A 16,983-nucleotide genomic window follows, 5' to 3' on the forward strand; every position below is an offset into this window, starting at 1 on the left:
TCACAGTTTCTATCTATATAAACTGCTTTCAAATGTGTGTTTGTTGGAATGGTTCTTGCAGAGTAAAGTCTGTTGGACTGTGTCCTGGGTTCCAATCCTCACTTTACTAATAAACTCCTCATACAGATGGCTAGAAAGCACATAAAAAAATGCAAACAAAGCCACAATGAGAAACCACCTCACACCTGAGAATCACACACACACACACACACACACACACACACGTATAAAACAGAACCAGAAACAATGGGTTTTGGTGAGGGTGTAGATAAAAAGGCAATTTGATATTGCTGGTGGGAATGTAAACGGATCCAGTCCTGTGGAAAGCAGTATGGAGGGTTCTCAAAATATTTAAAATAGTTCTATCATATGATCCAACAATTTACTCCATGATATCTACCAAAGAATTCACAAACACTAATTTGAATATATGACATATGAACTCCTGTTTTTATAGCTGCAATGCTAACAATAATCACATTAGGGAAAAACCTAAGTGCTCAACCATGAATGAATGGGTTCAGAAGAAGTGGTGTGTACATATGTATGCATGTGTGTGTGTATATATTTATATATATATATATATATATGGCATGCACATACACACACACTGAATGGCATACTATTCAGTACAAAAAGAGATAAAATCTTGCTATGTGCCATAACATAGATGGAATTGGAGGGAACTATGCTTAGCAACATAAGTGACAAGGAGAAAGACAAATATTGTATGATTTTCACTCATATGTGAAATATTAAAAAAAAAAACAAAGAAAGGGAACAGATGTAAACCAAACCAAACTCAAGAAATCTGATTGCATAACTGAGGTTATCAGAGGGGGTGAGTAATTGTTGAGAAGGAAAAGGGGTTGGAAGCCCAATGGCCTAGAGCATAAGGTCTACGGATGGTAGGTGTGGTGTGTGTGCCCCTAAATCAAATACAGTGTTGCAAACCAGGGTTACCTCAATCAAAAAGAGACACAATTAAAAAACATAAACTCTTTGTCTAGTACTATCAATGAGAGTTTATTTCCAGTTCATAAGTGAAACCCCGGCTAGTGTGGGAGACTGACAATGATTTAAAAAAAGGTCTGTATTCAAGATTTTATACCATGAATGAGGTAAGTTAGAGATTAGGGGAGGATTTCAGAATCTCAGTGGGACTAGAGTCCAGCATTCTAACAGAAGCTTGATTTGGATATGTTACAGTTGAAAATTGGTTTTCAGACAATGAGTGGGGACGGGAAAAAAGGAAGAATCAGAGAATAAGTCTGCAGTTTTGAAACTGTTCTGTTGAATTCAAGAGAATCTTAAGGGGTAGTTTCTCAAAACTTAGTTTTAGTGATTACCAAAATTAATCCACTCCTGCATATTAAGATTGTGGAAAAATATTATTTCTCATATTATTTCCTTTTATTCCTTCATCTCTATATTACCACAAACTTCACTCTGTGACAAATGTATTTGGTTTCAAATGTAATTAAGGATCACATCAGAATAACTATTTCTACTGACAGGTAAGAGCAAACTAAAGATGAAAAAAATCTGCAGTCCTAAATACATCCGGTAAGTGTTGTACATTTACAATAAATATTGTTTTATTAATTTTATTTTTATATTCCCCATACAATTGCAACCCCCTTATTTTTTTTTATTAGATAATAAATTTTATTGTTATATTCCCCATACAATTGCAGCGCCCCCATTCTGACCCCAATCCCTCCCTCCCGCCCCTGCCCCCCTAAAAGTGTCTCTGGTTCATAGTTTTTTGTTGATTTTGATTTTCACTTTCTTATAGTTATTCATTTCCTGGTCCTTATTTAAGTTTTCTAGATTCCTGCTATGAGTGAGACCATCCGGTATTTTTCTTTTTCTTTTTGGCTTATTTCGCTGAGCATGATCCCTTCCAGCGCCATCCATGTTGCTGCAAATTGCATGTGTTTATCTTTTTTGAATGCTGAGTAATACCATGGTATATATGTACCATTCTTCTTGATCCAGTCATCTATTTTTGGGCATTTGGGTTGTTCCAACTTAGCTATTGTAAACAGTGCTGCTATAAACATAGGGGTGCAGGTGTTCTTTGGAATTGATGTTTCTGTGTCCTTAGGGTAAATACCTAGGAGTGGAATTGCTGATCATATGAAGCTCTATGTGTTAGTAGTCCAGAAATCTCCACACAGCTTTCACAGTGGCAACCCCCTTATTTTGACCCCAATCCTTCTTTCCCCGCCCACCCCCAAAGTGAGTCTCTGTTTATAGCTGTTTGCTGATTTTGAATTTTTTCTTTCTTATAGTTATTCTTTTTCCTGGTCCCTTATTTAAGTTTTCTAGATTCCTGCTATGAGTGAGACCATCCGGTATTTTTCTTTTCTTTCTGACTATTTCGCTGAGCATGATCCTTCCAGCTCCATCCATGTTGCTGCAAACTGCAGTGTATATCTTTTTGATTGCTGAGTAATATTCCATGGTGTATATGTACACATCTTCTTGATCCAGTCATCTATTTTTGGACATTTGGATTGTTTCCAAAGCTTAGCTATTGTAAATAGTGCTACTATAAACATAGGGGTGCAGGTGCTCTTTGGAATTGATGTTTCTGTGTCCTTTGGGTAAATACCTAGGAGTGGAATTGCTGGATCATATGGAAGCTCTATCTTTAGTAGGTTAAGGAATCTCCACACAGCTTTCCATAGTGGTTGGAACAGTTTGTACCCCCACCAGCAATGCAGGCGAGTTCCTTTTTCTCCACATCCTCGCCAACATTTGTTGTTGCTAGTTTTCTTTTCTTTTTTTTTGAAAAGATTTATTTATTTATTTGTTTATACAAGCAGTGGGTACAGTCAGAAGTGCAGGAGGGTGAGAGAATTCACCAGAGCCAGAGCGGGGAGCAGAACAGGCAGCCTGACGAAATACACTGCTGAGGGGAGCAGCGGGCACAGCAGGAGAGGTCTGCGCACCATGTGGGACCCTTGCCAGTGGCCGGGGATCAAACTGGTGCTGTAGAGGCTGGGTGCAGCTTTGCAGCCCAGTGCTCAACTGCTGCACCACCAGGGGAGGCTCAACTAGTTTTTTTAATATGTGCCATTCTCACTGGTGTGAGATGGTATCTCATTGTAGTTTTGATTTGCATTTCTCTGATACAATTGTTTCAGATTTTAGCTTGTACTGTGGATTAAAGGTGACAGACCATTCAAAGTTCAGTAATTTACTATAGATATAGAGGTGTATTTGCATCAGTATGGCTTATGCTTCAGTATTCTGCAATGTTTTTTTTTTTAATTATATTTAGTTATTATTTATACAGGCATTGGGCACAGTCAGAAGCGCGGGAGGGTGAGAGAATCCCCAGAGCCAGAGCGGTGAGCAGAGCAGGCAGAAGGACCTGAAGTACACTGCTGAGGGGAGCAGCGGGCGGCAGGAGAGGTCTGCGCGCCATGTGGGACCCCCCTCCGGTGTCCGGGGAGCAGCCAGGGATCGAACCAGCACTGCAGAGGCTGTGGGAAGCATCACAACCCAGCACTCAACCGCTGCGCCACGGGGAGGCCTCTGCAATGTTTTAGTGTAATTTCACAACAAATAATAATTCAATCTAGTATTTATAAATTTCTATTTACATAAAAATAATTTTCTTTTCTATCCATTTGATAGTCATAGAAGGACTACTATCCATCATAGAAGGATATTTCCATTAGGTCTGAATTTAGATGGCAATGTCTTTTTGTAAAATTTCTTTTGAATGCTGAATTAGAAAAGAGACTTGCAAAGAGTGTGAAAAATAAAAAAAATCTTACAAACTAAATCATTCACATGCACATTTTCAGATTGTAGAGTTAAATCTTGGAAAGGAACTGCCCTTCTTATTCTCTTAGTCAATTAAACTATGTTCAGAGTGGAAAGTTCTGGTATTTAACAATTTATGTACAAATTTTCTATTCAGAAACATGTATGTATGTCTATACTACATGCTCAATTCCAGAGGAAGAAAAAAGTTATAAGCTCTATCATGTCACTCCATCTGAAATGTCTATTGGCATGAATAGTTCACTGGCTGAGTGACAAATTCTAACATGAAAGAAAAAGACAATAGGTAAGGAGGTAGGGACATATGTGGTTTTAAGTCTGAAGCAGGTTCTTCTCATTTCTTCCAACTTTCTCTGATAATCACCTGTATCAACATTAAAGTCATTGTTGCTTAACAATCTTTTCAAACACAAGAAATGAAACAAACAAAATCCTACTCCAGAATTTTCTTCAATGCCACAGGAGGCTGAAAATACTGGGTAATAGCATCCCATCTGGCATTAAATTTTCACCTGTTTTCCCATTTAATTTAACATTTGTCATCATGATAAGCTATTTCTAGTTTGCCTTTATGTATTCTGCTGGGAATGGATCCAATATTCTGAGTGCCTTTCATAATTTTAAAAGGAAGTTTAGAAAGAACTATCTTCTGTTTTTTGCCAAATGCCAAATTAGTTCATTGTAAGGAAGCTTGTTTGAAAATCTCAGAAATAAACAAACCTAGAGGCTGTAATTTTCTTGATATTGGAACCTTCCATTTGCCTCTGAAAACAGTCAGAGAGCATGTCACACTTCTCTCCATTTATTATTCATATTCTCTTTTATTGCTGTAGAAGTTTTGAAAAAGCCAGCACCAGAATCCAGAGGTTAATTCATCCCATTAGCTGTCACTTTTAGGAAATGCGCCTATTTGTATGTTTGTCAGGGGAGCTATGTGTAAATGTGTGGAGAGGCATGGAGGGGGATGAATTAATACTAGGATATGCATTTATTCCTCAAGTTAACAGCCACTATTCCTCTTTATAAAAAAATGTAAATAACAAAATATTACTGGCAGGCATCTGACTAATCTGTGCTCAATTGAAATAGAGTAAGAATCAGAAGACCTTGATTGTCAAAATAGGTGCAAGCCCAGTGATTGGTGTGGTCACAGCACTAAATTCACTAAATGCTTTGGATATTTCAATATTACCCATGTGGTTCAGAGTTGGATTTTGAAAGAACTTTTCTTCTCTCCACTCAATCCTTTATCATTCATCCTTCAAAGCTACTGTTTCTATGAAACACTCCCCAAGTTTTCTGCCTAGACTGATTTGTCTCTTCTCCAACTTCCCCCACTAAAGTCAATTTGAGACCATTAAAATGGTGTATCCTGTTTTCTTAACTTTTATTTATGCCTCATTTTTTTAAATCCAAATTTTAAGTTTTGAGGAAGAAGTCATGTTTTGAAGCCCAGGAATTACTCAGCAACTTTTTGCTGCCTCCGCACCAACCTCAACCCTAGTCAAACTCATTAAAGCGAGCACACAAGTCCCTCGAAGTGTCTTGTTATATAACAAATTCAACAGGGGTGCAGTGAATTTAATTTGACTGAACAGATACTTCTTCAGTGCTAACTATGCAATTTTAATTGGTTATATATTTTTTATATTTGTTCAATTTGATCTTAAATACAATGTCTCATTTCTCTATCCTTAAAGCTCTGACAACTTCCTTTATGAATCAATCAACTCTATGCAACCTTTTCAGTGGGTGCTTTTCTTGCTGCCAAAGAGGACCTTACTCATTCCATTTCTACTTTGCTGTTCAGCTGCTTTCTCTATATTACAGAAATATAGGACCTTTGCTTTGATTTTTAAGAAAGCATTGTCTAAGATGTAATTCTTAGTTTGTAAAGTCTGCCCATGCCATAATAAAAAGTTATTCAGAAACTTGCACAGAAAAGTGGGATGTTGCTGTAAAAAACAAACAAAAAAAACCTTGATATATAAGAAGGGGCCTAATGACAGATGGTGAGGAACCTTCTACTAGAGGCTGGGAAGAGATGACCCATGTGATGAAGAGAAGCAACAGAGAGCATCACTGTTGCCTCCTGTCTTTGGCAAGGTAGATAGCAGACTCGTGAACCTGTAGTTTTCCAGAGAACACAGGAAAAAGGATGCACGTAACATGTGCTGGTGACTGTCAGCTGTACTTGACAACTAGGACAAGAACCAGATGAGCTCAAGAAAGTATATCCCAGCAAGAAAGAAGGAGCTAGAGAGGTGAAGAATGGGGAAGAGGCAGCCACTTCTGATTGCTAAATATCAAAAGAACAAACAAAAGGCACTAAGACAAAAGTCTATTCCAATGAAGACTTGGTAAAGATTAATCAAGAATATAATCATCACACCCACTTCTAAAAGCTCTTAATGGATTAGGTGTCTTAGCATGCGAATCATGGATATATCCCTTCCCATTGGTGGATAAGTAACTCAAGAAAGAGACTAAAGATGATTTTCTAATGGAAATCTGCCAACAAAGTCTGATAGTCTCATATTATCAACATCTACATAAGGAGTGAGACACATCAATGGTAAAAAATAGAGATAGGGTAAATCAATGTCTAGAAAAAACTGTAGATGTAGTGATTAGCTCATGAAACTGAATGTAATCAATTTAAAAAGGAGCTATGCTTTTGAGAGGATTATATTTACCAAAGAAACACTTTTTAGTACTTAACATAAACCTTTAACTCCAAAGCCCTCCACTGGCAGGATGTGATCAAATAAAGTACTCAACCTGGAAGGAGGGCAGGCTTCCCCACAACCCACTCTCCAGGGGGTGGGATGTCACTGGACCAGAGGAACTTCTGAGAGTGCAGCCCCACCAAGAGCACAATGGACAGAAGTCTCCTCAGTAAGATCCAAGGTAATGAAAATGTATCCCAGACCAGAGTCAAGGACTTCAGTATTGCTTCCCAGTAAGATTTTGAAATCCATTTTCCACTGTGAGAGTGTGCATTTTCAGTGTGTGTTCGTTACACTTGCCAGTAACCACTGGGGAGAAGGAAAGGTTGATAACCTATTTTTGTATTTATGGATCAACAGGAGCCACAGTCAAATATGATACAGAAATTATCACACATTATTTCCAGTTTCGGGTTAAATTGCACTCCCCCAAATTCCTATGTTCAATTACTAACTCCCACTACCCCAGAAAGTGACATTATTTGGAGAGGAGGTCTTTAAAGTGATCCTAATACAGTATGACTGGTTTTCTTCAAAAAGGGAGGAAATTTGGAGAGACACACAGGGAGAATGAATGCCCTGGGAAGGTGAAGGCAGTGATTGGGGTGATGCTTCTTTCCAAACCAATAAGCAGCAAAGACTGTCAGCAAACCACCAGAAGCTAAGGGAGAGGCATGGAACGAATCCCTCTCCGGGTCTTCAGAAGGAATCCATCCGTGTGGACATCTCGATGTTGAACTTCTAGTCTCCAGAATGGTGAGCTAATACATTCCTTTCATCCATCCCACTTGCGGTGATGCTGTTATGGCAGCCACAGCCAATTAACACACTCCACAATAAGAAAACACTACACACCGTGTACTAATAGATGCTTGCTGGATGGAATCTTTCGGTTGGTCCTTTTGGGAAGAACTTGAGAACATCTTTGGGGGAGAGTAATTTTCCTTATACAGTGACAACTACAAAGGCCAAAGGGGGGGGGTCATTGATACTGTTTGTAGAACGTGTCTAACTAACTGCCTTCTCTCCAGGGTGCACACAGGGATAATCACTGCATGATGCCTCTGTGGATGGGTGGCGCCATGATGATGAGCACCAATGAGTTATGAGAAGTGAGGTGTGCTGCTTTCAGGGTGTGGATTTAAGTGCCAAGGCGATGTCCTTCTTCTCCCAGCCACTGGGATGAGCAAAATACTAAATACTAAAAATGGGTCTACCTTATGATCCAGTAATTCTCTTAGGAATCTACCCAAAGGACACAAAAACACCAATTCAAAAGGAACCCTGCACTTCTATGTTTACTGCAGCACTATTTTTTAAAGATTTATTTATTTATTTATACAAGAATTGGGGTATAGGCCAGATGTGCAGGAGGGTAAGAGGATTCACCAGAGACAGAGCGGGGAGCAGAACAGGCAGACTGACAGAAATACACTGCTGAGGGGAGCAGCGGGCAAGACAGGAGAGGTCTGCTGCGCCATGGGGGACCCTCGCCGGCCAGCCGGGATCGAACCGGTGCTGCAGAGGCTGCAGACATCTTCACAGCATGGCGCTCAACCGCCTGCGCCATCAGGGGAGGCCCTGCAGCACTATTTACAATAGTTAAGACATGGAAACAACCTATATGTCCCTACAGATCAAGAAGATGTGGTATATATACACAACAGAAGACTGCTCAGTGATCAAAAAAGATAAACTCATGCCATTTGCAGCAACATGGATGGAGGTGGAAGGATCATGCTCAGTGAAATAAGTGAGAAGGAAAAGGAAAAATATTGGATGGTTTTACTTATAGGCGGAATATAGGGAAACCGAACACAGTGTCAGGAAAAAGGTAAAACTTGCAGGCAAACTATAGACCTGAGGCACACAGCAAGGGATGGGGAGGAAAGGCATCAAAACAGGAGGGGACGAGCACAAGGGACTATGGTGATAGTTCACAGGTGCTGTGGTGATGGAGAATTATGGGGACTATACCTGAGGAGGGAGATCAAATATTTCACAAAAATGGGTGGAAACAGCAGGAAACACCTCCTTTCCACTATGATACATTTCCTAACCTGTGTTGCTAGTTTGTTTCTAATTTCGTATCTCTGCTTTTGAGCCATCTTTTGAAAATGCTCCCATTGTCTTTACATTTTCTGCCACTTTTCTCTTAATTATAAGGCAAACCAAGACTTGCTGTTTTGAGAAATAAAATAACTGCCTTTTGGCAGAATGTGTCAAATTTCATTTCCCTGGCATGTCACGTAACCACAAAATTTTCAAGCAAGAAGGGACATTAGGGGCCTCCCTGGTGGTTTAAGTGTTAAGTCTCAGCACTATGAAGGTATTGCAGCAACTGCAGCGGGAGTTCAATCCCCAGCCAGGGAGATGACCTCCATGGTGCAGCAGACCTCTCCTGTTGCGTCCGCTGCTCCCCTCAGCAGTGTATTTCAGTCAGTTTGCCTGTTCTGCTCCCCACTCTGTCTCTGGTGAATCCTCTCACTCTCCACACCTCTGGCCTGTACCCTAGTTCTTCTAAATAAAAGTAAATAAAATCTTTTTTAAAAAGTGACATTAGAGATAATCCAGATGAATTCATGAGTTTTTAAGAAATTTGAACAATAAATAAGTTATTTATCTGGTGGAAAATCATTTGGCTAGTTATTGGGTAATTTGGTTAGCATCTAAGTTCAGGTCCTGATCTCCAGTCTTGTGGAAATTAGGCAAAACACACATGAACTTGAACATATACTGATCCAAAAAAATACATAATTCAATGACATGGGCGAAGAGGGATAATTTAATATTGCAAACCTTCCTTCCTTAAAGTCAAAGTTTTTTTTTTAAATTATGTTTTTTATTAAGGTAATGTTGGTTTACAATACTGTATGTTTTAGGGATATAGGTTCACATGTCTTCAGATGTATGTTACCATAACATGCCCCATTGCCAATGTCCCCATAATCTTCCACCATAGACCATTGAGCTCCACCTCCTTTTGCTCTCCACCCCCATTAATTCCCCACTACTAACCTCAGTTCTGCAGTCAGATTTCTAGGGCTTGTTTTGGTTTAGTTTTAGATCCTTTTTTAATATGTTGAGAAACATCCATACTGTTTTCCATAAGGGCTGAACAATCTACTGTAATGGTTCTTTATTACCTGTTGGTTGAATTCCAAACTCCTAAGCAGGGCAAACGAATCATGTGACAGTGGCTCCTACTAACCCACCATTTTAGCATTTCCACCACTCTGGACAAACAGATTATATGCTGAAGAGTGCTATTCTACTGTGCCTACTCATGCAATTTACTCTGGATAGCTCTTTAAAAATCAAACTATTTTTTGGTCCTCCCTGGTGGTGCAGCGGGTTGAGCGCAGTGCTGTGAAGCAGTCTGCAGACTCTGTAGCGCGGGTTCAATTCCCAGTCAGTCAGGGAGATACCCACATGGCATGGCAGACCTCTCCTGTCTCGCCCGCTGTTCTCCTCAGCATTGTGTTTCAACAGATCTGCCTGTTCTGCTCCCTGCTCTGTCTCTGGTGAATCCTCTCACCCTCCTGTGCCTCTGGCCTGTACCCCAGTTCTTGTATAAATAAATAAATCTTTTTAAAAAATCAAACTATTATCTGGGGTAGCTTTTGGAAAGTCCTTGTTCCACTTTAATTTGATATCACAAAATGATTTAGTACTTTCCTACTCTAAAGGACTTCTAATATAATGCTACTGCATATTGCAGACAACTAACTATCTCCTTATTCTCCTTATTCTTCCTACTTGGGTGACCTCATCTGCTTTAATTCATAAGTTTCTAAATCTGTATCTGTAGTCTGACACTTTCAAAGGATTTTCACAATGCTATGTGCAACTATCTCTTAGGAGGTAAGGACTTCTAAATGAAACTAGCACTATGGGTTCAAAATTGTTACCATACCCACTCCCAAATTCACTCCTCCAAGACTTCCTATTATGGTAATTGGTTATAACACACACCAAGGTATCTCAATGGCAAAAAAAAGTCCATAGATGTCTGTAAACCCAGCTGTCATATTCTTCCTGCATCTCCTTTTACAAAAGCATACTAAGCAGTTTTAAAATGCAAAAAAACAAAAGCATTATTTTTTCAGAGAAAGAAAATAATATACTGTCCTCTTAAATAATATATTTATAAAGTTTTTCAGGTAAACTAATCAAATAAATTAGAAAAATGTTGACAACACTGCAAATTTGATTTATTAGATGCATTCCTTATGTTTTCATAAGAGAATGTTACCAATGATTCAGGCTGTTTCCAAGTCTATATGTTGCTGCTCTCTCCAGTGATGTCGGGGCTTATCTTGGCCTTACCTGATCACGAAATATGGGGGGTGGGAGATAAAGATTTAATATTTCCTTAAATAAGAAAAAGTTGGTTTTTCTCATTTAAGGGCAGTAAAAACAACAACAAAAATAAATACATATTTTCCTATTCTTTATATGTCTATTCCTAGATACCTATCAGGCAGCCAGATATTTTGCTAGGCTTTGTGACTACAATGTGAACACAGCATACATGTGTTCAAAGTATTTATAGGTTATAGATTAGTGGTGGGATATATAGTAACTTTCCTACTAGTGCCTATCATTCTCAGAACAAGCGGCCAGCATAGCGCCAATCACACCTCACTGCCTATGATTCATTCATAAAGTTAAGGACTGGCAATTTGGTCTTGTGTTCCTATCTCTAAGGCCTATGTAGCACAGCTTCTGCTGTGCAGAGGAGACATGACGCTCAAAGAATGATAATAATGCAGAGCAGCTTTTTTTTTTCTTCAGGTATACAAGAATCATGCTTAAATAATCTTGTATTCACAGTACTTATCACAAAATAGACAAATAATGCTTTCTCAATAAACACTTAGATGAAAACAGCATAGTTGTGTGCAATAATGGCAATGGAAAGATAAACCCTACAAAATAACCCATTGTAAACTCATGTGTAGCTCTGAAATGCAAAGGTCTAATAGAAATTGGAAAGCGTGCACTCATTGAATTCTTATCAGTTCATGCTTTTCTTTTACTCCTTTGTATAATTCCATGTTACCATTTTTGGGATGCTCTTAACAATGAAACATGTTCATTTTGTAAAACAAGAGAGTCCACATATGCCTATAAAATGCATAGCTAAGGAAGAGTGTGTGTGTGTGATTTTCATTATTGATGTCTTTAGGTAAATGAGTAAACATTGTTTTTTGTTAGATAAATTCTACTTTGGCGAATTTCCATAAACTGAGCACAGCTGAAATGAAGATTGTCTGAGACTGTCTAATCTCATTTCCAATAGTAGATGATGCTGAGGGCTGAGAGTCAGTTCCTCTGATCTATTTATTCCAAGTAGAGGATTTAGTCCCTTCACATTGTGTAAGACCAAGGCAATCCTTATTTCCTGTTTTCCAGATATCTTACTGCTTCTGCCAAATGGCTCGTCTCTCTGTTTTTAATCAGTTTGTATACAGTACTGTCTGTATTTAAGGATGCTCACATCTTTACTCAATTTTGCAGTCTCTGTCCTGCTAAACTAACTTCCAGTAGACAACATAAAAAGGTTAACACATGAAATGGTGCTCTCAATTCAAATAATTCTCAAGACAAATTTTTCTCTCAGATTCCTTGTTAAGATAATACTTGACTTCAAAAGCATTATTAGACAACTTCAACATCCGAAATACTGAAATTTCCCTTGGCATTATTTATGTATTATATTAGTTCAGCATAATAAAAACATCAAATTAAGTCATGGCAATGTTTCTTGGTGTAAATTCTCTAATTTGTGAAGATATGTAAACATTCACCTAATTTCCATTAACTTTATGCCTTTGAGTTTAGTACATTTAAAAATTACCTTTTCTTCAATCATCAGGTGTGTAAGAAACTACCCGAAATTGTTAGATTGTAATTAGAGCTCATTTGCTAGAAATACAGTTCTTTTTGAAAGGAGGTGAAAGAAAGAAATAGCCTCAGTGAAAATTGCATTAACAGCTAATTTTTTTAATTTAAATTTTATTTTTATATTCCCCATACAATTACAACCCCTTATTTTGACCCCAATCCCTTCTTTCCAGCTCCCTACCCCCCCATAGAGTGTTTCTGGTTCATAGTTGTTTGTTGATTTTGATATTTTCTTTCTTATAGTTATTCTTTTTCCTGGTCCCTTATTTAAGTTTTCTGGATTCCTGCTATGAGTGAGACCATCTGGTATTTTTCTTTTTCTTTCTGGCTTATTTCGCTGAGCATGATCCCTTCCAGCTCCATCCATGTTGCTGCAAACTGCATGTGTTTATCTTTTTTGAATGCTGAGTAATATTCCACGGTGTGTATGTACCACATCTTCTTGATCCAGTCATCTATTTTGGGCATTTGGGTTGTTTCCAAAGCTTAGCTATTGTAAATAGTGCAGGTGCTCTTTGGAATTGATGTTTCTGTGTCCTTTGGGTAAATACCTAGGAGTGGAATTGCTGGATCATATGGAAGCTCTATGTTTAGTAGGTCAAGAAATCTCCACACAGCTCTCCATAGTGGTTGGACCAGTTTGCACTCCCACCAACAGTGCAGGAGAGTTCCTTTTTCTCCACAACCTTACCAACATTTGTTGCTAGTTTTTTTAATATGTGCCATTCTCACTGGTGTAAGATGGTATCTCATTGTAGTTTTGATTTGCATTTCCCTGATGACAAGTGATGTTGAACATTTTTTCATATACCTGTTGGCCATTTGCATTTCCTCTTCAGAGAACTTTCTTTTTATCTCTTCTGCCTATTTTTTGAGTGGATTATTTTCTTTGTTTTTGTTGAGTCTCATCAACTCTTTGTAGATTTTTGTGATCAATTCTTTATCATTAGTGTTGTGTGCAAAAATGTTCTCCCAGTTGGTGGGGTTTCTCTTTGTTTTTTAACAGCTAATTTTAACAGGATTTGTGGCAAGATGTAGTCAGGAAGTCAGGAAGAGAAAAGAAGTATTTTCACAGGAAGAAACGTTTGGAAATTATCCCAAATACTCCGTGATCAATATATGTACTATATTACCTATGTAATAAGTTATATATTACTTACACATAAATATATATCAAGGATTCTCAAACACTTCCTTTCTGTGAGGCTATATTATTACCAACAGACATCAAGTGACATTTGAATTTGCCCCTTATTAATCAACTAATGCCCAGAGAATATATCAAAACCAGCTGGGAGGCTATACCAATTCTTTCTATGGTTAGATTAGGTTAAACTCCACTTTTCTATAATCTTTAAATCAGAACTTTATTTTCCTCGCCTACATTTAATAAGACTTTTATAAAAACTTAATCTTAAATAATATATTACCTCTAATAAAGTGATTCGATAACTATTAAGGAAGCTGAAATGTACTTCATATACTTCACAGTTTGCTTGCTACTAAGTAAAAAGAAAGCTAATTTTAAAAGTTAAGGTCCAATTTTATCCTGGACAACTTTGTTGTAATTGGTTTTGCAAACCATAGGACATAAAAGTAGTACCCCTATGCAAAATACCTGAGAAATACTTTACAGATGATGTTATATTCATCATAAATTACTTGAGAAACTGGCATAGCAAAACAGATTTATCTTCACTAGGCAGTCAGTGATAACTCAATGAATAATATGTTAAATGACATTTATAGAAAGTTGGAAGGAAGATATTTCCATTTTGGAGCAAAATGATGATCCCATTTCTCATACAGCAAAGAAATATGTGTATAGGTAAGTCCAGTGAATTATCTCTTCAGTGGAATAGTTTCAAAGGTATTTCTTGGGCAAAAGATGATTATGAGGTATGTTGCTGTGTTTGTTAAAGCAAGACAAGAAAATTCTACCAACTGGTGTACTGGGGTCATTTTGACAGTGATCTTGTAAGCTGCTTCTTTGTGGCCCAACCAAGAGTAGTACTATTTATATGATCTCATTCTCTAGATGAGCAAAATGGGACTTCTGGAAATTAAATATCTTATTAAGGTAGCAGGTATGTTTCATCCCAGAGTGGGGATATATATATTTTTCTACTTCAAAGATGATTCTCATCACCACCACCCAGTGACTTGTCTTTCATTGTCATTAGTGTGGAATCTTGCAGGACTAGACTCTAAAATTTGCAATTCCATAGAAACTTAATTAGAAACTTTTACTTCCACAGATGTGCAGCTGGAAGAAGATTCTGTAGAGTAAATTGGACCTCAGTGGGTGGCTGCTGGTTAAAGTAGCATTTCCAAAGTCAATGTTCAGAGGTCATTTCTACTCCATCATAGATAAACTAACCTACACAACAGTTCTGCCACAGACATGGTGTAGGAGAAAGGAGAGAGCTATGCAGGTTTGAGTAGAACTGCCTCACACACTCTACATAATAAATTTAATTTATGTAAGGCCTGAGTGGCAGTAGAAAATGCAGTGGTGTATTTCTGTTGGCTGAAACCACCTTTTTTTTTTGTCAGAAAGCAATTCTGAAATATTTATTTCCTGCACATTCATAAGGTTATTTGCAAAACCCACTACTGAAAGACTGACCTTGCAGCTATTAAAATTTTGGAGAATCTAAAGTTATAACCTTCATCACAATACAGGGTTTATGCTTAAAATCAGAACATGAATGTATCCTAGTGAGAGTAACACAGCATCATCTAGCCAATAACAGTGCTTTAGAAGCAGATGTGAGCTTGAATATAGTCTCATTTCTTTCTAGCTCCGTGACATCTGGCACACATAATATGCCGTTCAAAATCATCTCTTTATTTGTAAGTGTGTAATACTCTCTGGAAATCTAGAACATGAGCTTGGTGTATGGTTAAACCCATCTAATTTTCCCTGGGCTTGCCTATCTCCAGCACAAAGGAAGTGCACAGAAACCTTAGTTGAATAAGCATGTTTTTATCAACTTTCCAGGATTGTTTTATAGATTAACATAAATCATATGAATAAAGTACCTGGCACAAAATCTGACAAAAACAAAAAAACCCACATATTCAAGGAGTGGTGGTTTCTTTTTTTCCTGTGGTTAACTCAAGATACACTTTTAATACCTTATTTCAAATATTTTCTTTCTTGTTTGAGGAAGCAATGAGAAATAATTTATTGAATAGGAAAAAAAAATACCACCAAAGTCAATGAAAGGAAAAGGCACAAAGAATCTTTAGTTCAGCACATTCATCCAAGATGAACCAAAACCCAAGTCTAGAAGGTTCTAGAAGGTTAGAGATGCAAGCTGGGCATTTTGAATGATAATGACTCATCAGGACCAGCCCATACAATATTGTGGGAAGAGATTACATTCTGAAATTTCTGATTTTGTATTTCATATTATCTAACAAAGATAGCTTCTCAATAAACCATGAAACACATACTGGAACAACAAATTGGGGTTTATTGGCCATGGCGATGACTATTTTCTTTGATGCACATCTTCAGCTGTGTATCTTACATATAAGTGACTTGTCTATGCAAATTGTTATTTATGTAACAGATATTTACACTTTCTGTTATGGTGACAGGATATTATCTATTTTTATATTCCTCCATAAATCTTAATATAGAAATTTAGAGCCTTTAAGGATGCATTTTTTAAAAGATTTATTTATTTATTCAAGAACCAGGGCACAGGCCAGATGCATGGGAGGGTGAGAGTATTCACCAGAGACAGCGAACAGAACAGGTAGACTGATGAAACACATTGCTGAGGGGACCAGAGGGCGAGGCAGGCGAGGTCTGCTGCACCATGTGGGTTTCTCCCTAGCTGGCCAGGCTTGAACCCGCACTGCAGAGGCTGCAGACAGCTTCACAATGTGCACTCAACTGCCTGCGCCACCAGGGAGGCCCTAAGGATGCTTTAAATGGAGAAGGTAAATAGTAGGGAAATGCAGATGGAAGAACTGTCATTTTTTTGATTAATGTAGATTTGGTACTAAAGATGGCAATGTCTCATAACATGTTAGCCTTTTACTATTTGGTAAAAAGATTAGCTTTTCATTTAGGATCTTATTGAAGCATTCTAAGCTAATCAGATGTTCTTTTTAATATTCAAGAAAGCTTTGTAATAACTTAAAAGTCATTCTAGACCCTGTGAAATTTTTTTGGTGCCAGGTTACAATTGTGTTAAAAATTAACATTAAAATTAACCTAGTAAAGTACTTTTTTATACTTTAAATAAGTTAAGTTGAGTAAATTGATTATAAACTAGATTTTCATTATTTTCTGGATTTCTTGATTGACAGTTTTCCAATTCACCTCGCTAATGTAACTTCTGTTGGAAGTCTTTAGGATAAGATTATTTAGACCTTTTCTAATAATAGTTCTATAATTTGGTAACTATTTATACCATGTAAAACCAGTAACAGATATTCTTAAAAGTCCAGACTCTATTAGGAGGATTTTTACAAGATATGCTTTCCTGAATACTGATGTAAATTCCTGTTATCCTCAAAT

At 37.6% G+C, this 16,983-nt stretch overlaps 1 protein-coding gene across 1 annotated transcript in view; it reads right to left on the reverse strand.

Moving 5' to 3' along the window:
• PDE3A (phosphodiesterase 3A) overlaps positions 1-16,983 on the reverse strand; it is a 290,017-nt gene that overhangs the window by 90,227 nt on the left and 182,807 nt on the right. The gene's annotated exons all lie outside the window — the stretch shown is intronic.

Source organism: Talpa occidentalis, unplaced genomic scaffold (genome assembly GCF_014898055.3).
Source record: "Talpa occidentalis isolate TD23 unplaced genomic scaffold, MPIMG_talOcc4v2.1 talOcc4.16, whole genome shotgun sequence".
NCBI lineage: Eukaryota > Metazoa > Chordata > Mammalia > Eulipotyphla > Talpidae > Talpa > Talpa occidentalis.